Source organism: Epinephelus lanceolatus, chromosome 5 (assembly GCF_041903045.1).
Source record: "Epinephelus lanceolatus isolate andai-2023 chromosome 5, ASM4190304v1, whole genome shotgun sequence".
Lineage (NCBI taxonomy): Eukaryota > Metazoa > Chordata > Actinopteri > Perciformes > Serranidae > Epinephelus > Epinephelus lanceolatus.
The window spans coordinates 14,850,585-14,878,475 of record NC_135738.1 but is presented as its reverse complement, the minus strand read 5'-3'; the positions used below and the strand labels follow the sequence as shown (position 1 = coordinate 14,878,475).

The 27,891-nt window shown below is 43.4% G+C and overlaps 1 protein-coding gene across 3 annotated transcripts in view; it reads right to left on the bottom strand.

Moving 5' to 3' along the window:
- plxnb2b (plexin b2b) overlaps window positions 1-27,891 on the bottom strand; it is a 175,848-nt gene that overhangs the window by 78,779 nt on the left and 69,178 nt on the right. The window contains exon 3 of one of the 3 annotated variants that reach the window (XM_078167744.1): window positions 4,262-4,383. The exons of the other annotated variants lie outside the window; for them this stretch is intronic. The gene's annotated coding sequence lies outside the window, so the exon portion shown is untranslated. The remainder of the gene's footprint in view (window positions 1-4,261; window positions 4,384-27,891) is intronic. 3 annotated transcript variants of the gene reach the window in all.

The following is a 27,891-nucleotide window of genomic DNA, read 5'->3' as shown; positions in this document are numbered from 1 at the left end:
TTTATTTTTCTTCCCATTTACTGCCTCAGTCCATCTCCCCCCCGCAAACCAATTTCACTCCATAAATGTATCGTGCCCTTTTCAATTCATAGCCTTAAATATTTCAATTAAAATTGAAATGGTGCAATAAAATCTCTGTCTGTGCTTATTCAGGACAGAAATGTGTGCAGGTGGTTTTTAAAGCTTTAATTAAGAGGGAGGGATAGTCAGCATCTCGTCAAGATTTAACTAAGAGGAGCAGACAAAGAATAATCATAATTTGAGTTTGCATGCACACAACAGGGAGTGGACGAAATAAAAAGAACGTCATGTGCACAACAATTTCAGGCCCTAAAGTAACAAAACTTCAATTGCAAAGACAGATCCGCTGGCGACATTGAATGACAATTACAAACATGTGCCAGCTTTAAGAGGTGCCACAATAACTCACTTTTATGTTGGAGTTTTCAAGGAAGCGTCACAAAACTGCATAAACTGCAAAACCCTCTCACAGCCTCAAAATGTTGACAACATAAATAAACACAGTGAAGCTGCACTGACAAAGAGTGGTGGAAAATTGCAAAAATGTTCACAGAGAGACTGAGGAAAAAAAAATGGCCTTAAAAATGATTATGGACTTAAATGAACACCTCTGTGAGGCAATCTCAGAGTAATAAAGTTTGCTCTGTAGAAGTGAGCTTCACAAAGCCTTACTTAGGGCGTATTTGGGGCAGGGCTGCCTTTCTGTAACAACATGTCAGACGCTGGAGCTAGAATGCAGATGGCTTTTCACTGAAGGCATGAACGACAAAAATCGCAGAAAAATCAATTTCAGACACAATAAAGTGAAACGCTTGAATGCACTTCTTGTAATAACTGACGTGTCATTTTCGGTCATCATTATTTGACACTTCAAATGCGCACTGAAGGTGGGAACTGTAAGGCATCAGCAACACTGACCCACGTCTTATATACTGCCTTCCACCACCTTCATCATTTAAATTTTTTTTATTGTTATCTTCTTTTAAATTGTCTTCCTACATCTGTTTTTCTCACTTTGTCGGAGAAGATGTGGGGCAATAAATGTGGATCATACTCATGTATTCTGCCTCTGTCCTAAAATTGTACAATTTTGGGTAAATGTTCATGGTTATTATTAAAATGTTGGGTTATGCTTTACCTAAATCATGCATGGTATTGTATGGCAGACAGAACTGTGTTAAGAGAAGACAGATACCTCCTGAAAATCTTGTTGGCAGCCTGTAAAAAGGCCATCACGAAGAGATGGTATAAGGCAGAACCACTAACACAAGATGAATGGCTGAAAATTGTGGATGAAATACATGATATGGAACTGTTAACTCACAGGAAAAGGACTCCAGAGGAGCAATGTCGAGAGAAATGGGAGAAATGGACAGTGTTTACATGTCAACGACAAGATGAGAGATTGAATCACTGACTATGTCACAGGGATGAATAGCTTTTGAGAGACAGGGTGACCTGGACCTTTTTATTTATTTAAATACTTATTTTTGTGTGTTTGTATTCTGTTTCTATTCCTTTTTTTCTCTACCTTTTTATAACATTTTGTAAAAACAATAAAAATCTCACTCAGCCATTCATTACACTATCTCTGAGTGAGCACAAATTCAGTTTTTTAAGCCCTGTTTCCACCAACCATTATGGTACAGTTCAGTTAGGCACGCTTTTTTTTTTCTGTTTCCACTGTCAAACGTTGTGGATGGTACCAATGGAACTGTTCCATACCCTCCCCATTTTTGCCCCCCTGCCCCCTCTGTTGGGGTACCTAGCACACAGATCTGGTACTAAAAGGTGGAGCTGTGAACACTGCAGTCTGTTGATTGGTCAATAGCGGACGGTCACTCTGCTCAGGGCTGAGCTGTGGCTGGTTTTGAGGCTCATGTAACCACTGTTCATACCCTGGAATTTTATTAGACTGTAACTATAAAATGAAAGGATGTTTTGCTGCCTCGTTCTGTGGACGATAAACAAGGTGCAGACTTCTATCTGTGTCACTGGTGATGAGGAAATACAGTGAGTGCTGGATGGAGCAGTGAGCGACAACAACCCCGCCCACATGAAGGAGTACTGTTTGCAGTGGAACTAGGGTCTAGTTACCATGTCTGAAGGGTTACTTTTAGTCCCAAAGGAACCATACCAAAAGTGTTTGGTGGAAACGGGGCTTAAATGTAACCTTCTTTCAAATATAAAACAATTTTTTTTTTCAAAACTGCTTGGGAAAAAAAAGCCTTTTTGCTATGTATAATAACTCAGAATTGCCTCTCTAATATCTATTTTACATTGCTGTAAAAACATCAACAAATTTCTCCTGTTGAATTTTTTTTTTTCTCTCCAAAAACTGAATTTTACAAGACTACATTTGAACACATTATGAGAATGTTGTAATTTACCTTCACGCAATTCTAGTTTTTTACTGAATGGAGCGTGAACGCATAATTATGTAACTCAATGAAACCTCAGTGAGCTGTTAGTTTTGGTCACCAGCTGCTACCTGCTAACAGCCAACATTAACTAGACGCCATAATAGTGAGTTTACTGTCCTGGGGAAGGTCTGTGTCTATCCCAAACACTTTTCTTTTTTCTCTGAGACAACTGGACACCGTTAGTCTTGAGCCCTGCTTTTTAGCATGTAAAAAAACCCATCTGCCACTGCTGTCATTGAATGTCGTCTTATTTGCAGAAAGTTATCCCCACTTGAGAGCCCTTCAAAATACAAATGATGAATGTTGATGCAGATGCAGATCATCATTACCTCTCAGTTTGTCAGTTAACTTTAGTATGCTCCAACAGCCGAACTGTGTTTCCTCACAAGCTGCCATTTGACAGTTTGTTTATGGTTAAACAGTTTTGACTGGACAGGTTCAGGTAGTCTGACATGCCACATGACCTTTACTGTGCTTTTATTCTTTGTTTGTGGAAACACCTAGCATGGAAATCTAGTGTTTTGCAGCTTCATCAGGCAGCTCCTGTAAATACCAATTAAACCTACAGTAGATCTGTGCATCTATAAAATGTCTGAAATTAAACAACAGCTGTTTGCTTAATACTAGCGAGGGATTTTTTTCCTGTTTTTGTACACAACAAGGAAGACCATACTGTCTAAATATTGGGTATGATTGTAAATATGGACAGTAATTGAAGCATGACTGCCTCTCTGAATGAACCTCCATTGTGTGCTGTCTGCCAAAAAACTGCAATATCCATATTTCTATCAATTCGCTGGCCATGATGCAGACCGCACAGAGAGACTCCACAAAAGGTGGATTATGTCAATGGTTTCTGCGACAGAAAATTACTTGATTCCTTTGACTTCCAATCAAACATGCTGTGACAAAGCAACTTTCTCACTCTGTAATGCACAATGCAAGGACAATGTCTCGGGGCGCTCATTTAGGTTTCAGAAAACTCCAGTTTCCACTTACAACCATGACTTCAAAGAGTCCTTTTTCCTACTCATGCAAATCCTATAGCCAGCCCTCGATCAGGAGAAAAAAAAAAAAAAAAAAAAAGTGTCACACAAATTTCCCTCAGATGCTGCATTGTGGGTCAGCGCAAACGAAATTCTTAACATATTTCAAAGGAGGCTGTTCTCTCCTAGGATGTCTCCTTCTGTCGCTCTATCACTTTTCATCCTTTTTTCATGGGCTTAATCCTGAACGCTGGAATTAAAGAGGCTTCAAAGAGCTGAGGAGAGGCAGACGTCTGGTGGGGGTGACACAGGTGGAATGAGGCCCATTTCTCCACAGACCAGCCCACCTCTCTTTTCTCAACATGTCTCTAAGCTGCTGTGAGAGAACATGGCAAGTGGGCATACCATACCAACGCGTGGCTATTCTGAATAAATAAAAGCTGCTAAATTTAGAGGCTGCGTGCTGCATCAGCCTGCAGCTAATGAAGCCTCCAATGGCTTGGGATAAATAATAATGAAACACATCATGTGCTAATGAAGCTGGCACATCTGAAAAATGTGATCCTGTGAAAGACACAAGTGATGAATTAAAACTGCCCGATTTTTCGAAATCTCAGCTAATGCCTCGACATATTTTTCACTTTGTAGTTACAGGAAAAGGACAAATGTTTACACAGAATCATTAAGATGAACCGACTATACTGAATCCTAATCCGCACTGACCGAATCAGCGCTTTTTGAAGTGGAGCTCCCCTCACGTATGGGTGTTTTCCTAGGATGGCAAAGGCATGACCCACCCTACTCTCCTGACTCCTGGCTGGTACTCCTTACCTTCAATGGTTGGACTGGTTAGGTTTAGGCAAGATGAGTGAGACTGGTTAGGGTAAGAATGGCAGGGTCAGCCAGTCAGAGGCAGAGTAAGGCAGAGTAAGGCAGGTCATGCCTTCGCCATCCTAGCAAGAAAAAGAAAATGCTGACTGTAAGCACTTTTACACAGTACATTACTTCCTTGTCAAAATGTTTTAAAAGACCACCTAAATGAGTTTTTACTCCAAAATCAAAAATACATATTTTTCTTCTTACCTGTAGTACTTTTTATCAGTCTAGATGAGTGTTGGAGATATCAGCCGTAGAGATGTATGCCTTCTCTCCAGTATGATAGAACCAAATGGCACTCAGCTTGTGCAGCTCCAAGTGCCAAAAATACATCAGAAAATCAACAGCAATGTCTCTTTCCAGAAATCATAACCCAGTTACTGAAGATAATCCACAGACCTTGTTGGGAGCAGTTTTGTGTAGGGACTATTTTCTCTCTACTAAACTACACCTGCCAACTGTATCACAGTACAGAAAGAAGCGTGCATCTACTGCTAGCTCACCTAGCACCACTCAACTTGCGCTGTAATGAGCACGAGCCTCTTGTCCATGAGTAGATGAGCGCTTCTGTCTGTACACTGACACCATTGAGGGTGTAGGTCAGTAGAAATAAAATACCTCCGACATAAAACTGCTTACAACAAGGATTGCGGATTATCTTGACTAAGATGGTCATGATTTCTGGAAAGAGACACTGAGGTTGGGTTTTTCGAATGTACTTTGTTGGCACTTTGACCACCACAAGCCGAGTGCCATCTAGGTCCATTTCATTGGAGAGAAGTCAGACATCTCTACGGCCAATATCTCCAACATTTGGCAACTCACACCAAAACAATCTAGACTGATAAATAGCACTACGGGTAAGAGGGAAAAAATAATTTGGGGATGAACTGTCCCTTTAACCAACAAATATTCAGACTTCAGATAAACACTGAAATTCATCTGTTGCACAAATCTGTCTACTTCTTGACTAATGTAGGACTAATCTGCTATGAATTCTGGATAAAATAGCAATAAAAAATAACTTTTTAGGCTAACTTAAAGATAAGACAGTCTTTATTTTAGTGAAACTGTCTAATTATCATCAGACTAATCTAAGAGCAAAGTTCAGACTGGCCCTACACTACAGACCAGTCTAAAATATCTTTTTGAAATAAAGACTTTATTCTTATATCCCTGACAAACTCTGATATGTTTATGTTATTTTAGTAGATATATTAGAATACTGTCATTATAAATATTACAGACAGTGTCTGTATTGGTCTACTTTAGCAAGCTGCTGAACTGAATCCAACAGCAACACACTGAAGAACGTTATGAACAGTGATGCCACCGCTAAGTGAATAAACTTGACAGACACAATTTGATTCAGCAAAGTGATTCCTAATTTCCACCGCTAGTTTGTTTCCATTGTTGAGGGGAAAATAGAGAGAAGAAGTGCTGAGGTACTGCATGCTCAGGCTTGAAAATAGCACATGAAGGTGTGTCACTTTGTTGGCTTGTTGGTCATTACACACATGCACACACTCCTCTTTTTTTAATGACAACTATAGTGCCATCTCTTTCACCCTCCCTCGACAAGTTAGGACATGTCTGGACAGGAAAAAGAAGCTCTCAGCAGAGGAAAATGAAAGATAATTGAAAAATGGCAGGTGTGCGCACAAACACACACATTTTCACGGGCTTAGAGATACATGTGCACGCACCGATATGTGCACCAGCACAGTTTGAAGTGCTGACAAGGTAATCCCACTCCGACCACACAGAGACACTCTTCTTCTCAAAGTGCCACGCTGTGTTTCTTTGACACAAGGGCACTAAAACCCAGCATGGCAGTCGGCGTGCCCCTCGGCCAATCCTCTCACCAGACTACACCCTCATCCCCCCTTTCTAGCACAACACCCGCCGGGAGAAAGTCTACGAACGTGCCTGCGCGAGGGAGCAAGAGATCAGGAAAGAGAAAGGGGGAAAACAAGAGTGTGTGGGGGTGTGTAATGATTAGATCACAAACACTACCGCAACTGCTGACCTGGCAAGTTTTGAACCAGCATGAGTGCTCCTCTCACTCATTAAAACAGATATGGAAAGGAAACTGATATAATAAATAAAAAAACAGACACCCTACCCCGAAAACATAATAGGATATCACCCCATACTGCGATCATTCATATTCAGCACTTTCTTTATCGGAGAGCTGGCTTTGACAGATGCCAGGGTCTGACATTGATGTGGGGGGTGTCTTCACATTGAAGCCGCTTTCAGTGTTATACGCTGATAAAAGTGAACTGCTATTAAATTACTTGCATGTCCCTAGAGGCCTCTGGGCTGGGCAGAGAGATGGGAAGGGGGGGTAGAAGAGGTGAGCGAGGGGTTAATGCTCTAAAGTGAATCGTGCCATGTCTCTCGCTATGTGTCGGGTGCTGAAAAGCCCTGATAAAGTGTGTACAAGACAACATGACAACGTGGGTTAGGAACCATACAAGGAGCCGGAAATGAGGGGCGGATCCTCGTTCTTTATTTTCCCGCCGCCGTGCAGGGAAGGATAGTCAGGAACAAGCGGCATTGTTAAAGATGAAACATGAAGTGGGAGAATGTAGAGAACTCTTTCTTTCTCTGCATGTCTCCCATCTCGTCTTTTTTTTTTGACATGCAAACGCTCTTGTCCCATCCACACAGTGAAATTGTTTCACGGGTTGCGACGGGAGGCTGTTGTGACGACGGCAATCCAATTTCCATATGAACAATTACCCCGCCGTCAGGGTTGGCAGTTCATTTATTTCAATTTGACTGACTGGGAGAACCATGCTCACCAAAGCAGCCAGCCTGGCCATTGTATTCGGGGCACCAGGCGGGGGATTGATGGGCCAGGTCCATTTCACTGGGATCCAGCTGCTCTGGCCTAAATATGCTAACACCTTTAAAGTTGGCCCGTGACCCAAGAAGTGTGTGAATCACACTGTGCTCTCCTATTAGACCGTGAGTGTGTGTCCTAGTTCTCACGCCTGTGTGCTTGTGTCTCTCTTGTGTGTCTACATGTGTCTTTCCTCTTGTGTATGTTTGTCCGTTTTGATATATGACCACGAGTCAGGGGTGCGAGTGTAACCCGCACACACCCGCACCATCCTTTTAGGCACAGCGCTGTTCCTCATTAGGACTGATAGGCTGTGTATGTGTGTCTGTTTACCCCTCCGTCACCATTTTCAAGGCTCCTGCTATCTCCCCTCTGCCAGCTGGACACTTGAGCAGCAAGAACGCAAAACCACAAGCACACACACACCACACACACACATACACAAACTATCCATTTTATTGTGCATGTGTGCAGGGGATATACACAGACAAACTCACTAGGACACTTTTCATACCTTTCTCAGGAGCCGACCTCAGTGTCTCTTGTAATCTCTCAATCTCTGTTTGTCTCTCAAACAAACACACAAACGCAACCTCTCTGTGTCTGGGCAGCAGCAGCTTGGGCTAATCTCCCAATGCTAACTGGCCTCCCCCACACCCAGCTGGATGCTGCAGCTCTCCAGCGGGACAGAGTGGCTGTTTGCTGTGTGGACACAGCTGGCGGATGTGGGGAACCTGATTAAACGGCCTGGCCTGGCGGAGAAGAGCTACTTTCAGGAGCCAATGGCTTCTCCGACATCGCTGCCACATCCAGACGGTTGCTAATACACACAAACAGTTGTAGGGGCAGGCATGCATACACAAGCTCACTAATCAACTCGACTCACTCACAGATATGCATCTGAGAGCCAAGACTGTTGCTGGATATGAAAAATGCTGCCCACACCCACAACGAGGGCTGCAACTAAAGATCGTTTTCATTATCAGTTCATCTGCTGATTTCTTTTTTTTTAAATAAATGGATTAATAGTTTGGTCCATGAAATGTCAGAAAACTTTGAAAAAAGGTCAAAATGACAATGAGTTCCTAAAATTGCTTGTTTGGCCTGACCAACTGTCTCATGGGCTGTGCTCACCAAAGCTTTTTTTTTCCCCTGAGGCCAGCTAATTATTAAAATCTTTGCAGTGGGAGCATAGAGTATTTACACCACACTACAAACACCAGCTGTGTGACAAGGTGCTGAACATCTATTCTGCACTGAGCACTGTACATTAGGCTTTTTTTTCCTTCTGGTCACCGAGGGGTTGAAAAATGTACATCTTTAGGTGAAACCAAGCTGCAACCTCTGGGGCTGAAAAATTAAGCCAATGTGGAAGTGCCAAAAACTGCAATTCCTCTTATGGCAACATGAGACTGGATCCAGAAGTGAATCAGTCCCCATATACCCCTACGTTAAGGGCGGGGCCGCTTGAATGACGGACTGTCTGACGTGTGTTGCTGACAGTCCATGAGTCAGATCCACTCCTCGTTATTTACCAGCTCCAACCTCTCGTCTAAACATGGTCACTTCTGGCTCCAAAAAACCAAGACAGTGACAGCTGAAATGCTGGACTTGGGGCTTCAAAACAGGATTCCACAAACCAATCGCTGACGTCACAGTAGCTAGGTCCATTACCTTATACAGTCTACGGGTAAAACGCTGTGCTTGTCACTGTCACGTTCTACCCAGCCCTTCAATCACAGTGGAGGAGGGCTTGGACAAATACCACAAACACTACTGACAACAACAACGGAGAAGAAATATATTTACATACTCTGTATATATGAATATATGTTTCCTCTCATGAACCCACACAGACCAGCAATCATCCGCTCTATACGTTCATCAGCCTTCCCTTCATCAAGAGCAAGTACTCTATCTTCTGCAGATATTCCATGTCATAGCAACCAGACGCAAACAAAGCATCTTAGCTGACAAAACACTGCGCCTCCAAGGCACTCTCAAGCGTTCCCAGCTGGGCGTTTCCCGAGGAGCAACTGGCGCTTTCAGCTAGGAAGAAACGCTTTGGTGGACACGGCTCCTAAAACCCAACATTATCCTCCAGTTTACAACCCTATAAAATGACAAATCACATTTGAGAAACTGAAACCAACAACTGTTTGACATTTTTCACTTGATGAATGACTTAAATGATTTATTGATTACCAATATTGTTGCTGGCTAATTTTCTGTCCATCAAGTACTCACTTAGTCGACTAATCGTTAGAGAAACTAATTTTCCTTGTGACACATTGCTTGATAGCTGCAGGGGACGTCTTTTTCTCTCTAGCTGCTGTCAAGAGATCAGACTCCCATTAAAGCACAGGTAATGATTCATTGTCTTGCTCAAGGGCACTTCAGTAGGCTTGATGCTTGCTCACACACAGAGACTTATATCCCTTCTTGCTCTGGTTGGAGGGCAGCTTCTCTAATCCGTACAGCGCCCCGAGGCGATTCTTGGCTCCCGACGCACACTCGCCCTCCGCTTACATACAGCACGCACTCACGTTGCAACAGACATGCAGCCACAATTAAGAAGTCAGGCAGGCAGACTGACTGCTGGGAAGGAATCCATTACACACCTTATTGGTTATAATGATTTCACTTCACCAGCATAAACGCCAATGAGCCATGAAGGTATCTTGTAATGTGGTTTAGTCTCAGTGCCCAGCTTTAGTTTGGTTTCAAGGGGAATACTGATCTTATGGTGACTGATTGCTCGCCTGCCCTCTTACAGGAATTCACATGGAGTCTCTGAAACAGTGGACAAAGAGACGTAACCCATGTGTTTATAGTTTCAGTCTTAGAGGAGTAGTTTTAGGAATTAGGTTTGCTTTCTTTCCAAGACTGAGATGAGAAGATTGATATCTCAAGTCTGTGTGCTGAGCACAGAGGTGGAGCCTGGACGTGTTTAGCCTAGCTTAAAATAAACACTGGAGGCAGAGAGAAACAGCAAGCCTGGTTCTGTCCAATGTGAAAATATACAGCATCCAACACCTCCAAAGCTCAGTAATCAACACTTTGTGTCTTGTTAGTTTAATCAGTGCACAAACGTAAATGGAAAAACCCATAATTTGCTTATCCAATTTACAATTTGTTCATCCATCTGTCACATATTTCAATGCAGCATCTTTGGCTATGGCGCGGGTTGCCAGAGATGGTCGATGAGCATAGGTGTAGTCTCTGGTATAAAACATTTTTTGCACCTACATTACGCTCCTTCTCTTGTGAGAGTACGTTTACATGCACTCAAGAAACCAGAGAAATCCGATTATACTGTAATAACCTGCCTATCGTATGCATACAGCAGGTCAGTAATCTGATTTCTTATTTTGGATTTTTTACTTCACTCAACTGTAGTGACTTTTTTGGTGTGTCTGTGTCGGAGCAGATTGCAGGGAGATGACAGACGGACAAAGCGAAGCTTCTCCTCACAGCATGAAATGAATTTATCAAATAAATGTTCAGCTGGGGGGAAACAGACTTATGTAGACTTTTAGAGCATACTTTGGGCTAGTTTCAGTTTTAGTTGGACTTTGGATGAAATATTGCTCAGTATTATCGTCTGTCCTTTCATCCACCTGCTGTGCTATTACTTGTCTGTAATCTTTTGCCTGCACATGCACACTAGTAAAAAGCTGATTAGTTACAAGAAATCAGCATTTGTGGAGAGATGTTTGTCTGACAGAGGGAGTCAGGGTTTTTTTTCAATCCCCCACCTGGTTTACATGAGGAAGAAGAAATCAGCTTACTGGAGAAAACCCAGTGTAACCTGGTTACTGTACATACTGTAACAACAAGAAGTTGGGAAGCTGTGCACAGTGAGCTTCACAGGTGTTGGCAGGTGTATTTTTCACTTGATACTCAGATGTGCGATCAATAGCCTATCGATCTCACTCTTGGAAAGAAAACAAAGAAGGATATTCCCAAAAAGATGTTAAACTATTTCTCTGAACAACGGATGCACAGATTTCTTGGTCGAACATCAGTATCAGCTGATATTCGTCTTTTTGACTGCCACAGACCTATTGATAAACAAAACCCAGTTTCCACCGAGCACTACGGTACAGTTCAGTTCGGTACGCTTTTTTTCCATTGTCACTGTGAAAAGTTGTGGATGGTACTGTTCCATACCATCCCCATTTTTGGTCACCCCTCTGTTGGGGTACCTAGCACACAGATCTGGCACTAAAAGGTGAAGCTGTGAACACTGCAGTCTGTTGATTGGAAAGCTCAGGTAAAGCAGTAAACTTACTATGACGCATCAGGGAATGCACCCTATAGTTTCCCTGATGATTCTACATTGTGAACAAAAAATCCATGTTGAAATCAGCAGGAGACGAGCTAGTTAGTGTTAGCTGTTAGCAGCCGGCTGGAACTAACAACTAACAAAGTTTGCACTGACATTACATTATGATGCATTCAAGCTCTGTTCTGTAAAAATCAGTACTGGGCGAGGGTAAATTATAATGTTCTCATGATGTGTTCAAATTTAATCTTGTAAAATTTAGTTTTTGGCAATAAACTTGAATGAATACAGTTGTTTGAAGGACAAAATCTATGATGTTTTCAAAGAAATATAAATAGAGAGAATAAATGTTTTTTATGTGAAGGAAGGTTATATTAAAGGTTGCTTTATACATTTGTATGCTTAAATTTGTGCTCATTCAAAGATAGTGTGATGAAGTAATGTTTTTATAATGAATATTTCTTTTTGCCCTGGCACATAAGGGGGGATAAATCACAACAAAAACAAAAATAAACAACAGAAACATAAAAACCTTGGTATCGGCCCAGGACTTAACAATCGGTGCATACCTACCTTTGAACACAGGCAGGTAGGGAAGTGTATGAATAGAGCACAAGCTGTCAGAGATGAAATCTATGTGGTTCTGTCCAGACGTGTGAGAGCTGAGTGTGCCGAAGAGGTAACCACAGGAAAGACAGCAGGAGGGATGAGAGATGATCGAGAGACAGAAAGACAGGACCAGAGGGAGGACAATCACACGCACATTACTGACTGAGTCTCAACAGTTCCTTTGTGCGAGCTGGCAGGTGCCTGTCACTTGTCAAGATGAGTCAGAGTGTGGATGGTGACTGAACATTGTGATGGAGGTGGCGTAAGCATCGGCTGAGGCCCAGAAAGATTCCAGCTTTTGGTAATGACTAACAGCTATCAGGTAATAGCCGAAAGATTAGCCAGCTCTCCTCTGCATATGGAGAAAAGGTCACGTTTGGAGCTTAAAAGGTAATGGCTAAATTAGCTGCAAAAAATACCTCATAAAATTAAATAGCTTCCAGCGAGAAGGAGTACTTTCCGCTGGCCATGCAGAAGGAAATAGACTGGGCTACTTTTTAATTAGTCGGACGACGAGAACTAATCACAGGAAGGGTAGAGTCTGATAAAATGTGTGTATGCCTCCTCGACACAAAACCTCAACTCATAACACAAGAGCACCTTTGAAATTCCTCCCCCTCGTAAAAATATTAATAAAAGACCACATTAGCTTTGACTATCTCCAACACTTCTCTTTAGTGTCACACACTTCCACCAAATGTTCTTGATGCTATTGAAACCACTTCACAACACTCATCCCTGCATCCTCCGACCCTCACAATCTTCATCCATCATCTATCAGTGTTTCTGCAGCCAGAGGGGAGAGAGCTGCTAAGCAGGGCCTGACTAATGGCTAAACAAACACCATTATCAGGCCTCGGTGGCCGAACGCTGAGCTACAGGAGCCCCAGCGCAGCTGAGGCTCTTTAATACTTAATCCCCGTTGCCCTGCTCTGCTAGCGGCTGCTCTAAACTAAACTGTGATGGGCTGCGCTGAAGGTCGACTAATGAGGGAATAAGCATAGAAACATAAGAGAGGAGGATGTTTGAGGTAAAGAGGATGGTCATGCATACATGCACACACGTGCACAATCACTTACTGCAAAAACTGAGTGGAGAATAGACTGTATTAAGTGGGGCTAGACAGAAGTGTGGCCCACTCGTCTTGGCCAATTCCCTCTCTAAAAAAGGCTCAGGGAGAAGTTAATGAGCCTGTTACAGCCCCACAGTTCCCCTGATAAGGCCGCTGATTACACCACATGTTTGGGCAAGAGGATTGTACGTGTGTGTGAGTGTTTTCATGCACATTTGTATTTGTGTGTCACCTGACCCAAAGCGGTCATCTGCTAATCGTACGTTCACAAGTGAGGAATGCACATTTTCTGATAAACACACTTTCACACACCAATCACCACTCTCGAGGCGCAATCCATCGCTCTCTCACACTGACTCGCTCGCCTACATGCACCAACTAAATCACACCCGTGATCACATTTCTCACGCACACACAGAGACGCGCGCACACACACTCAATCAAGTGTGACTGAGTGAGCAAGCCACTCAATGAGAGTGGGTGATTAGGCCCTCAGAGAGTAGGCCTGACCTTTCCCTCCACATCAAGTCCTCCCTGCGCATGTGTGTTTTTATGAGTCAGTGGCTGTAAGCTCTCGGGCCCGCGCCACTTCACATCAAATGTCACTGACTTAAATGAGATGGCCAGACAGACAGACAGGGTGACGAAGGAGGGGAGAAGAGGGGAAGGAGAAGACAGATGGAGGGATACATGGGTTTAGAGAATGAAGGAAACATGAGAAAGAGAGAGGATTATTCTTTACAGTAGGCTGCAAGAAAAAGCCTAAGAAGGAAAAGACTTAAAAAGGAAAGGATAGAGAGAAAGACTGAAGGAAAGAGAGGGCGCTGTCACAGATCAATCTTCTGTCTTAGTTCTCTCCCTGGTTGCATGAGAAACAGCAAAGCTGAGGTATTTTTAAATTCCTTGTTGGTTGTGGGAATACAGCGCAGGCCCTTGTGGGTACACAAACCTCCCCCGCCTACTGTCGAGATGGTCGAGTCTGCACTTCCGCGTTCTCAGAGCTCAGACGGGCAGAGAGACAGACAGTCTGAGTCAGGCCTCCGGGGAACGAGCGAGCAGGGGGCAACTGAGGGTTTGCTTGAGGATTTGTTGAGCTACTAAATGCTGAGGGTTAGTTAACAGCCAAATTATATTTATGGGCTCTTTTTGAATTACACAGAGCTTGTGTACAAGATGTTTGCCTCCAAGTTTTAAAGGATAATTGGAGTTTATTATAGGGGGCTGCCCCCTGAAGTTAAAAAGCTGAACCATCAGTCAGAGACCCATCAGTTAGAAGAGATTCTTCAAGATGAGCAGTCAGATTTTATTTTATTTATTTTTTTGGAATACTTCGGGGAATTCCGTCTGCAGATTTAGCTGCAAAGTGAGCACTCCTTGTTTTAACGCTACACTCTGGTAAAGGTAGCTGTGGACCCAGACCCAGGGTGAGTCTGAGTGATACAGAGGCAGCTGCCCTAAAGAGATGCTTTGCCTGCTCAGGCTCTGAGTTGGGTATAGCTCTTACATACATGTTTTAACTCAGAAAGGATAATTAGAGTTTATTACAACTTGAGTCTTATTTCTGTTAGTAACAATAGTACCCACCAGGTTAAATATTGAGGTTTGGGGATACCGCAACATAACTACGGCTGAAATGACCAATTAACTGATTAATTGGCAACTATTTTAATAACTGATTGTTTATTTCCTTTAAAAAAACATCATAAGGTCATGGCATCCTGCCTCTCAAATGTGAATATTTGCTAGTTTTTACCCCTCTATGCAGGTAAACTGAATAACTTTGGATTCTGGACTGTTGGTTGGACAAAACATGCAATTTGAAGACATTAATCTAATAAGGACTTTGTTTTTTTTAAAGCTCTCATTAGTACAAGGATTAATGAATCGTTTGGTTCTTGTCATTGTGCGAAGGTGCTCTAATATTTCTACATGTTACTGCATATATTTTATGTTATTTATTGCGTTACTGTTTGGCTGTAACTTTTTGTGCGCTGCTGTCTTGGCCAGGTCTCCCTTGTAAAAGCGATCATTGATCTTAGTGGGACTTACCTGGTTAAATATGGGTTGAATAAAAAATAAATAAATACAATTTTCTGGCATTTGAGAGATAAGCTATGTAGGATTTTTTCTCAAAAAAACAAACAAAAAAAAAAAAACAATGTATAGACTGAGACAGAAGCAATATGAACCGTATGTGGCAGTGTATTCATCTGCAGAGACTCTGCCCTCTGCCTGTATTTTCTTCTGTGTTCGGGATGTTCATGGCCGTGTACCGCCACAACACTCAGGTGGGGTCAGGGCTTCATAAAAAGATAGCTACCAGGTGGTGTCAAGCTATAAGCTGCAGACACATCACCAAATACACGCAAATATAGCGAGGCAAAATGCCAAACAAGAGTGAATCTGGGGCTGAATTTTACTTCACTTTTGCTCAAAAGTGTGCTTGCAAACAGCGACTGACAACCCTATAGAATACTATACCTTTAAAAACCAAACACCCAAACTGTTTTTATCTGCAGCTCTAAAAGGAAGTCAGGCATGGAGCTCAAACAGAAATTCAGACAGGTTTATGCAATCCCCAGGTTACATAAACTTACTTGGAAGAGAAAGAAAAGGTGAACCGTAAAATTATTACATGAAGTGTCAGCTGTAAACACCACCACAGCTTACAGACTGAATTCTCAGTTCATCTTTGACCTATCAAGAGTTGTTTCCTACAAGAAGGATTATTACGAACACTTCAGGTGTGCCCACTTTCAGTTTTCCTTTCAAATAAAGTGGTTTTGGTAACTGTTCACAACCTGTCTGATCTTCTGACTGCTTGCTTTTCTCTCCATCTAACTTTTTTGTAGAGATGTCGCCATCTTCACAGATCTCAGCAGTTATTTTAGTAAGCGTAACATTGTCATATCTGACAGAGATGACGGCCAAAACTATGAAAATCAGACTCAGGTTGAGACAAACTGGAATTATCCTTCCATAGCAGGTTAAGTTATGCGATGCTGGTGGGACTGCTTCCCATCTGTCTCGTCTCGCCCCTTTCCTCGTCTCTCTCCTCCCGTCATCACCGCGGATCTCAGAGGAGATAGTAAACCGGCACTCACCGTTGACGGGCCAGAGGACGTGTGGCGCGGCGCCCGGGTTAATTAAGTTTGAAATCGTGGAGATGATCAGTGGTGCTGCCACTCAGGGTGCCAGCCTCCCTCCACTCCCCCTTGCCGTGTCCCTGCTACTACCAAAGCGTTCAGGCTGTCTGACAGGTAGGGAGGTGTTAGTGTGAGAGGAAGAATGTGTTATTTTGTGACTCTGAAAAGGAAGAGAAACAAGAAAAGGATGTGGAACGATTAGTCAATTGACCGATTAGGCAGAAAATTGAGATTTCTTTCTGTTTTTTCCGCCTGGGACTATTTACTTGTCAGAATCGTGGGTCTGTATAAATTAAATAGCCTTTATTTGACTGGAAAATTAATGATTTTGATAATCAGTTAATCATTTCAGTCATTCATCAAGCAAAACATTTGCTGCTTCCAGCTTCTCAGATGTGAGAATTTGCTACTTTTATCTGCAAATCTTGTGGTTTTGGGCTGTTGGTCAAATAAAACAAGCAATTTGAGGACATCAGTCGAGCTCTGGGAAACTGTGACAGTGGGTATTCAAGCATAATGTATACATGCAGTTTACTGCTCTTTATATACTTCTACTGTATCTAGGACTGTCAAATAAATTGAAATATTATTGAAATCACAACAGTCAAATCACAGGACCTGCAATTTTTCTGACAAAAGGTAAAATGTGTCAGAACATACTGTTATAAATGAAGAATTGTGGTGCAATAGAGATGCCCCAGAAACAAATAATATTCCAGACGAAAGGGAACATGCTTGTTTGGTACAGCAAAAATCACGTTATCATAATTTTTTTGGGTTTTTTTTCCAAGGAAAAAACGCAGAAAAATACAATCCCCACTAAAATTGAGAGTCATATCACAATATCTGTCAAAATAATCACAATGTGATTTATTCACGTTAAGCTAATGATTACTTTCACGATTGCTTAACTAACGATTATGTTCTCGATTGTTTACTCTGTGACATGTGAGGAAAATGGTCAAAGTGCCAACGTTTTGGTAAGCCAACAATCCAGAGCCCCCAAATATTACATATTCGATGACCAAATGCAGAGGAAAAGAAGCAAATCCAAACTTTTAAGAAGTTGAATCCAGAAAATGTTTGCTTGAAAAATTAATGAAATGATTAATCAATGGCCAAAATAGTTGCTGATTAATGTTTTAATTGTTTCATCTCTACTAGATAGGCACATCTATTCATATACATAACTTCTCTCTCCCACACACACAAACACACACACACACACAGACACACTCTCTGGCCAGAATGATCAGTGTTGGAAAATTAAAAAAAATCAGAGTCCCAAAATCCCGTCCAGACTACAGCCTTTTCTCTGCCATGATTGCTCTGTTCCCCAGGAGGCTGCTATAAGGAGCTGGAGCTGCAGTGATTGTTGATGGATGCCTATTGGAATGAGCAGCACGTAGAGCCTACTCCCTCACCACCACCACTACCACAACCACCACCTGTAATCCTGGAAAAATGGACTCTACGTATTAGTGAGACGCTTAAAAGGCAGGAGCCATTTCACACAGTCACAAACACACATTAAACACGCATTAAAGCTACCTGTACTCTCTTAAAGAGGCCGAGGGATATTTTTCCCTTGGCTCCGTATCAAAACCTTTAACGCTGAGAGGTTGTGACGTACAACAGCAGTGGTGGACTGGAACTTAATTACAGTACTTGAGTAAATGTACTTAAGTCAAGTACAAGTAACTCAAAACTGTACTCAAGGGAACTGTACTTCGGAAACATATATGGTACTTTTTTCTGCCCCACATACACTCACCGGCCACCTTATTAGGTACACCTGTTCAACTGCTCATTACAGCAACTCAGTGGATTGCGGCATGTAGCTATGGTCAAGACGACCTGCTGAAGTTCAAACAGAGCATCAGAATGGGGAAGAAAGATGATTTCAGTGACTTTGAACGTGGCATGGTTGTTGGTGCCAGACGGGCTGGTCCAGTATTTCAGAAACTGCTGATCTACTGGGATTTTCACACAAAACCATCTCTAGGGTTTACAGAGGATGGAGCAGCAGTTCTCTGGGTGAAAATGTCTTGTTGATGCCAGAGGTCAGAGGAGAATGGCCAGACTGGTTCAAGATGATAGAAAGGCAACAGTAACTCAAATAACCACTGGTTACAACCAAGGTCTGCAGAAGACCATCTCTGAACCAACAACACGTCCAACCTTGAAGCAGATGGGCTACAGCAGCAGAAGACCACACCAGGTGCCACTCCTGTCAGCTAACAGGAAACCGAGGCTGCAATTCACACAGGCTCACCAAAACTGGACAATAGAAGATTGGAAAAACGTTGCCTGGTCTGATGAGTCTGGATTTCTGCTGCCACATTCAGATGGTAGGGTCAGAATTTGGTGCAAACAACATAAAAGCATGGATCCATCCTGCCTTGTATCAACGGTTCAGGCTGCTGGTGGTGGTGTAATGGTGTGAGGGATATTTTCTTGGCACACTTTGGGCCCCTTAGTACCAACTGAGCATGGTTTAAACACCACAGCCTACCTGAGTATTGTTGCTGACCGTGTCCATCTCTTTATGACCACAGTGTACCCATCTTCTGATGGCTACTTCCAGCAGGATAACGCACCATGTCACAAAGCTCAGATCATCTCAAACTGGTTTCTTGAACATGACAATGAGTTCACTGTACTCCAATGGCCTCCACAGTCACCAGGGGCCGGTTGCACCAACTGGTCTTTACTACGCCTGGTCGTAACTCCTAAGACGGTCTTTGTTAAGACCAGTCTTAAGGAGTGGACTTACGCCGGTTGCACCAACAGGGCTTACGCCTGGTCTTAACCACGCTGGTTTTAGCTGTGCACGTCCATGTGAATGCCCCCGGAATGCCCCACGCGGCCTGCCTAGAGGAGTGCGGTGACGTTAAATGACGTGCCACTGAATCACCCCGCGTGCTTGACAGATGACAATTGACAGTTGACAGCCCCTCTCATCTGTGTTGACAGTTTATTTACAGTTTAAGATTTGAAGAAAACATGAAGGATCAACGAAAAACTTTACCGACAAAATTAGAAAATTAATCAAGCTGTACAGCGAGCACAAGGACGTATCACAAATAAGAAAATACAGTCGGTATGGGCAGAGATAACGGGGCACATCAGTACATGTTCAGACTCTGGCTGCCTTCATACAGAGGCTGACATGAGGAAGAAGTGGAAAGATCTTCTCAGCAAGGCAAAAAAATACATCTCCTCCAAAAAAAATCATCCAACTGGCGGGGGTCCTCCCCGAAAACCTCAATTTACAGTGACATCATTGTTGACGTATTTGGGGAGGATTCCCCTGCCTGGTGGGAAGGCGGGTGGTAGTGCTGTGTTGCAGCCCAGCACAAACTGTAAATCCAGTGACAGCTCTTCAGTAAGTTCAAACAGATCTCTCCTACCGAACTGAAACCTCTCAATCAGCTCTTCGTCATTATATAGGCTATGTCCAGTTGCTTCTGTCCCTAATTACCCTCTCCTGTCTAAATGCCCGCTCGTATACAGACGGTGGATGAGACGTGCCATAATCAAGTTGTGCTCTCTGCGCTCTAGAGCGCATGAGCGCAGCTTGATAATGACCTTACACCTGCTCTTGACTAGGTGTAAGATTTACGCCCGGTCTTAGTGAGAAGAAGGCTTAAGCCCTGTTGGTGCAACCGGCGTAACTATTAGGTCGGACTTAGAACGCCAAGTTACCACCGACTTAGCTTAAGACCAGGCTTAAGACCAGTTGGTGCAACCGGCCCCTGATCTCAATCCAATAGCACCTTTGGGATGTGGTGGAACGGGAGATTTGCAGCATGGATGTGCAGCCGACAAATCTGCAGCAACTGTGTGATGTCATCATGTCAATATGGACCAAAATCTCCGAGGAATGTTTCCAGCACCTTGTTGAATCTATGCCACAAAGAATTAAGACAGTTCTGAAGGCAAAATGGGGTCCAACCTGGTACTAGCAAGGTGTACCTGACAAATTCAGATTTTGTTTGCTCAAATCATACCTAGAAAACACAATGATTCTTATTCCAGGTAATAATAAACTACTGAACACCTAGTCTGCCAATATATTTCCCTAAATACGACACACTGGAACTTAAACACATATCTAAATACTTCCTCCAACACTGCCTGTTCAATAATGATGTATTTGGTTCCCGGCAGATATCTCCTTCTTATCAAGTCATTTTAGTCTATAATTGAGTCCTCTCTGCACATCTTCTCAAAATGTAAAACCACCACTGTAGTAAAAATATTCTGGCCTGTTTTCAATGCAAACCAATTTGATTCAAATATTTTCTAAAACCGAGTTTAATTTTTCATGATATTAAAGCAGTGATGCGCCTTGATACTTTCTTTTTCCGAGATGAAGTCAGTTCCTTAAAACCAGCTCCTGTGAAATAAATCAGGCTGAAACACTCTCACAGCACTAACAGATTTTCTTCACTTGTTTTAAGAAAATATGTCATTTAGGAGCCAATTATAGCCAGCACTGTCTTCATAACATTTGGGGATTTGCACCGTTGGAGACAGCACATAAAGTAGTTAAAATTATCTGCCCTTTGGCCAGTTGCTAAAATGACATGCTACTTAGACATTAATACATCAGTAATAATAATAATAATCCAATAATATAACTGATGAAATGGGCCATTCTACAGTACTTGTAACAGAGTATTTTATCATTGTTGAAATATTACTTTCACATTTACTCAGCTTCTCCTTTCTCTCTCTCTCTATCAGACTACAAAAGAAGAATAAGTTTGCTCTGTGTCACTCCATGCCACCGTAGACTGTTTCGCCAGAGGGAGAAAAGGCAGAAGCTCCGCACCTATCTTTGGTCGGTGGCTTTAGCGGCTGGAATTTGGCCAGTGCAAATCAGGCCAGGCTGGTTGCCAGCAGCAGTGCCAGGACTAAACTGTGTAATGGCAGCAACAGAAAGTTTGCTGATTTCACTGGGAGTCAGGGCTGTTTGGTCCCCTGGAGCTGGGGGTACACTGACTGGATTCGGGTTGCTGTGGCTGCTGACTGGGGATTTGTCTTGAGCTGCAGCCCATTCTCCTCCCTGCAAGGTGGTCTGTGGTGGGGAGTGAGGCGGCAGGAGGACACACAGTCATTCAAGGATCTAGCTAACGTTAGCTACATAAATGTGAACCTGAAACCGCAGCAATGATCCTGTGGCTCTGGTTAGCAGACGGCTAAACTATGAGAAACATTTTCTGTCCATCTCTGAAACACTTCCCTTTTATTTTGTTCATTGTCAGACTTTCTTTTATACTCTTTTAGATAAGTTCCTCTTCCTTCTTTGGGTTGCTTTGCAGTGTAAGCAGCTGTTGCCAATGCTAGAATATCAACATTCTCTGCAAGACACTCTGCCATTAAATCAGGCTTTCACCCTATGTGCACGCACATCTGCATTTGTACAACAGCAAATAGGAAAACCCTCTCTTTGAAATGACCTGTGATTGGCAAAGTCTCCTGTCACAGATACATTTTCTAAAGCCTGAAAGACCTCCAAGAGGAGGTGCAGATGTCTAGTTTTCTCTCAGATCACTTGAAATACAATATGTTCAGATTTTACCAAATGATGCCAAAATTAAACTGCCTACCTCATCTTTAATGAAAGATCACGATCTTCTCCACCACAGTGATATATACCCACTCATACATACCTCACCTGTTGAATGGCAAGGATTATATCATATGTTTGATTACATTTTTGATTAATTGCTCAGTCCTTGTGTGATCACCGTTTCTAATCAAATGCAGACAAACAAAGGTCAGATGGAATTAGCCCCCCACCGCCTAAAAATAAGCTGCTTTAATCAGGTTGCAGATGGCCTGATAAACAGCAGGGTGGCATTATGGGCTGGTCGTGTGGCGTAGCTGAGGCGTGTCAGCGATAGCATCTGCACCTCGTCTCTAAAGGTGGCACTGTGTCTTTCATGTCAGGTGAGTGAGCTGACATTCTGTCACATCCAGACTTCAGATGTGGCGAGGTGGAGGGGGCCAAACATCAAAGTCTGGCTTTATGTTGGCAGGGGGCTAAGACAGACGCAGACAGCACGCTTCTGTAAAAAGACGTGGATGCCCTTGTGCACGCGCCCACGTGCACCAGCCGTGACCGATGACAAGCGTAGAGTTTGAGTGTGAGATAGCGCTGATGTCTGCCAGCGAAGCCTACATTTCAGTCTCTTTATCTCCTGAGCCTTCTGCTGATAATTACAGACGTCCCTTCTCTCGCACTCGGTCACACCAAAGCTGCCAGTCTGCGCAGCTCGAGCCAGAGGAATTATCGCCCCGGCCATCGCAAAACGGAGCACGCCAAGGTCAGGCCCTGTGTTCAATTTCACTTTTGATTCCAGTCCACCTTTCTTTCTCCTCTACCACTTATCCACTCCTCCCTCCCGGCCCACCCACGCTGTCGCTGTTGAATTTCACTCCAGGGCTAACCTCTATTTCCAGGACAACCAGCGCCTTGACACTCATTCATTTCCAATCCTGCAGAGTGGTCGGCTGAATGGAAACTGACGATTCAATTTTTGGAATGAAACTCAAGAGTCCTTTTGGAATTGACTCTCCCCTCCTGCCCTTCCCTCTCCTCCTGCTTGGGTGCCCGTTCTGCCACCCCCTCTGCACCCCGCCACTCGCTATCTCCGTCCTGGTCCACTGAGTACAGCCAATTTCTCCGCTTGTATGGAGACGTGGGCGAGATGGCTACCGCAAAGCGCAGCTTAAAACGCCCTGCAGCTCCCGCCGACTTCTCTCAGACACCTTTTCTCCGTGCCTGCTCTCTCTCATCACTAAACTGCCGTCAAACAAGCAAACACTTAAAACCAAAGGGTTTATTCTCAGCATTGCTCCCAGCTGGATGTTGGGTGGCAATTTAAAAATGATCTATGCAAATGTAATTTCGCTGTGTGTCATCCACACAGCCAATTAATGAGTGAGCTTCTCCAACCCAACTATAAATTAACAAGGCTAGATATAATAGCTAGATTAATGTGTTTTTCTGGCACTTGCCTAATTGCTAGAAGACTCCGGTGGGGCTAGTGTGAGCTGCCTCATTTCTACATGTGATAGAGTGAGTTAAGACAGAGAAGGATAAATGCCTGCGTCAACTCTATTTATCATTTATATGAACTTTGTTGGGTCTCCTATTGGTTTTTATTGAGGGGAATGCACGACCAAAGTGATGGGGAAAGATATTTCGCCCTCAGGGAACTTGTATCTACTTCAGCAGAAATTACTAGCATCAGTTGTTAGATTGAGTTCGGTCTGAAGGACGGCATTAACTTCAGTCAGACTTAGGAATTTATTAATGGAAAACAAATCCATAAGTGGTCAGAGGGGCACATGTGCATGGATGGCGTATCTGGTAATGAGAAATGAGAGCTCAAGGCGGAGAGAGAAAACATGGAAGATGAAGAGAAAAGAGCAGCGTAAGAGGTATGGGAGACAGAGAGGATGAGTAACCGTCTGTCTCAGCCGGAGGAAGGAGGGGGGGGGGAAGGAATGATATTGAGAAAGACAGAAAACAAGCTCCAGGATCCAAAACAGCACATCACCAACAAGGAGGCCTTTTGTTTTGCCCCTCTCAACCAATTGTTCTCTCCGCCGAGGGTGAGAACGCTAATCCGCTGTGGAAAGAGGAGTTGGGAGGATTTACTCTAAGTATCCTTATTAGTGGGAATTCACTGATATGGGGAGGGGGGTAACGGGTGAGGGGAGAAGGTAGAGGGCAGAATGAGCAAGGAGGAAGAGGAGAGCAGCAGGATGGGCGTAGCATATTCTGAATACACTGTAGGTGCCATATGAATCTTTAATACGGGGCTTAATGGTGAGGGAGGGAAGAAGGGAGGAGTGGAGAATATAAAGAGAGTGAGGGAAAAGGAAGCGGAATCTCTGAGGAGGTTACCGAGCCCTGCGTATCACAACACTCCTGATAAGTGCCAGCCTCCCTGGATCAAGCCTAATTCTCCACAGTTCCAATGCCACCACCGAGTCCCTTTCAGATGCAGGAAAACGGTGGCAAAGGACAGATTTGCCTTTGTCTTCAAAACAAACAGACTGGCCCAACGCTCAGATAAAAATGGATAAAGGATCTTTCCAGGTGATAAATTTCTTAATTGCTTTTGTTAAACACATACCCTGCTGGAAGCTTGGCCATGGTACATCGTTTTAATTACACGCACAAGAGCCTAATTAGTTGTATCTGTTGTACCAGAGGCTAACGTGCACCCAATTAGACCGAAATCAAAAGGATGGTACAGTCAGACGAGGGGAAATGTGCGGCTCTTTGTTCTTGCACACAGTATTCATGAAATAACTGGGGAAAGTAAAGACCGCGCTTAACTTCCCAAGTTGCTGATGTCATGATCACCCCTGCTATCTTTAAACTAATTAAATACATTTTCTCGTGTGAGTGCTTGAGCGGGTGGCTGCCTCGCTTGTCAGTGTCTCCATCTCTTTGTCTCGCCCGCTGATGGTAATCGCTAAAGTGGAAAAAAAAAATCATTTGTTCCATGATAAAGGCTAAAACAACACAGCTCATTATTGTTGCGTTCGTGCAACAAGTCTGTGGATTAACGCTTGCAAAGTACAGTCTTCAGGGTCAGATCTGCCAGCTGCTCGCCATAAAGAACACTAAAAAGAGGAGGCAGGATGTCTGAAGTACAGTGATGATAGCACAAATACTGCTTTTGCTGTATAGAATGGATGATGCTCAGAGATATTTTAATGGAAGCGTCTTGTGGGTGCTGCTGCTGCAGTATGGTAACTAATTGTTAAACAGGCCCTCGGGGGAGATGTGATATAGCCTAGCAAGGAACATCTGACATGGGAGCTTAGAGCCAGAATTATTCAAGAACATCTACAAATGATTTCCCTAATGACATGATGAACAACACGGGTAAAACAGAAACAGCAGATCCAACACTTTGGAAACACAACCGCATCAAAGCCTTCTCCACACATGCCCCAAAAGAACAGCGCCTTCCCTGCACGGCGAGGAAAATGATCCAGGAAACTACCACGTGTATCAGAGGTTCTCGCAAAAAAAGCAAAATTTTAACATTCGGCACGGAAAGCTTTTTACCTCTTCCCCTGTGCGAATTTACCGCATTTCAGAGAGCACATAATGGTCTCCTGGGGAAGCACTACATCGGAGTCGGAGGGAGACAGCTTTTCAGAGCATGTAGTGTTTCATCTCTGCATGTTCCCCTGTTAGATGTTAACAACCGTATAGGTCAACTACAATCACTCCCATCAGTCAATGGAAAGCAGCTAGAGTGCACTGTGGAAGTAGCTGTGGCAAAATGCAGTCCCTCAGTGTTTTTCTCCAGCCATGATTGCAGCACGCCTAGCTAGCATGGTTTTCTCTCCGTCTCCACCTGCAGAAATGACTTCAGCCTTGTTTGCTGAGGCAAGGTGAAATTTGCACTGTTATCAAGTGGTACACATAAATAAGTAGCTGCACAGATTCACATGTGGGAGTGCTTCAGAGGGTTATGCTAATAATAAGTGGCATCTGCTGGAGCTGATCCATTTCATTGATTGGTTCTATTCTACCACTGCAGGAGGAGTGCTGGGCTTATGGCCTGGCAATCCACATCCCAAATAGTCCCTGACAAGTCACATCTGAGTGGTGGGAGCGAGCGGAGGGAGGGATGACATAGTTGTGGTGGTGGTGGAGTGTGTAACTACTGATTGTTACCATGGCAATGGTAGACCAAGGATCAGGAGGTGAGATCGCATGGCGTGCAACTCTTGATAGCTGCGTGAGGCCACACGTGGGAGATATTCCCAAGGTTTATAATCACTGGCAGCCGGCAGCTCAAGTGGTCTGTGCACACGCGTGTGTATTTACGTGTTTGTGCGCTTGTGTCAGTGTGTGCAAGCCTGTGTTCCAATCTTCCTGGGAAACTCATCTGGCCTAAGCTTCCAACTGGCAGCGAAATCCTAAAATCCTACCTACCAGCTTTCTCATGAGTGACAATCTTCTCTCACTGGTCCCTTGTGGGTTTTTACTTTTGAAAGCAAAAAAAAAAAAAAAACATTTGTAAGAAAGCAGGATGTGTGATTCTAACAAGAGATCATCTGTGTTGCAAGTATAAAAAGCAGGTTGCTATGCTGCAGCCCAGGAACCTAAACATCTACCATGTTTTCTTACTTCCAGATCGATGACTGGTGTGTACGCCAGTTACGCAGCCCTGCATCTTGGATCAAATCAATGCCAGCCTGCTTTAAAAAACCTCATCAACATTTCGCTGCGGTATGCCCATCGAGTCGCTCCGATCATCAACTTACACTCTGAATTTTCATTAGGAGGCACTTAATAGAGACAGGCACGTTTAGAGTCTCTCTCTGGGTGGGTGGGTTGTGTCGATTAGGCCGAGTTAATCTCTATCACAATAAATAACATTGATTACAAACTCTGAATGCTAGGGGAAGGGTGTTAAAATTAAAGTGCACAGGGATGGGGGCTGACGTGTGACAGGAGTGGTGGTAATGAATAAAGGGAGACTGGTAGGTTAAATGTAAGAGAGGGTGTGAGAGAGTACACAGATTGAGAGTGTTTCTCTGAATGTGAATGTGCGGCAGGAAACTAGACGGGGTAACCACAGTCATTCCTTTAGGAGTATCAGATTCTCAGTGAGTCAGAGTGTCAGACTGCTAACAGACACACTGGGCTTCTCAGGCGGGACACATGCACTCAAGAGTCTTTAACATACGCGGAGAAACAGGCGCTGGCTCGTGTTTCCTTGGCTGAGGTGAACATTAACAAAACAAATCAAACCGAACCCCGTAATGACATCGCCGCCGCTGAAAATAATCTCTGCTGCACACTTTGGGTGAAGAAGCGTTTTCTCTGCAAACACGGTTCACCCGAGGGTCACGGTGGCAGAGATGAATTGTTTTCAGCTAAATCCAATCCTGAGCTGCTACAATAAGTTCTTGACAGTCGAGAAAGTACCAGAATTCTACTCTCGTTGTGCACGAATGAGAGTTTTATTGCTCTGTCCGTAAAAAGAAAGAAGAAAAAAATCACCTAAGTTTATCTTTTCACAGTGAGCAGAAAATTACTCCTCGATCTATTTCATTTGGGTTAAAGTGGACAGTTGTTCTGTACATGTGGAAGGGCAGGGGAAACAGCTATGTTCTCGAGGGCAATGACCTTGCAGAGCTTAATAGATCTTTTCAATGTTTGCTGCCTTTGTATGCTGCCTGGATTTGTTTACAATGCAGCATGCTCAACATCACAAATCGGGGATCGCGTGGCTGTTGTCAGGGATTACCGGTCTGGTCTTTGAGTTTTTCATTAAATTGCTGTATTGGAAAACAAACAAACACAAAAAGAAAAAAACCCTTCCATCAGCCTCTTGCCAGAAAAGACCATCTCACACATACATTTGCAGGACACACATTTCTTTGTAGTAAGGTTTTTTTTTAATCTATCTAAAATGCTGCACTTCCTCATGAATAAATAAATGATCTGACAGACTCTGCGGTGACAGAGACCCATGAGCTTTTGTATTTTCTAGATGAGAGTCACATTGACACAGTGGAGGAAAGCATAAATCAAGAAAAAGCTCATGACTACAGGGTGGA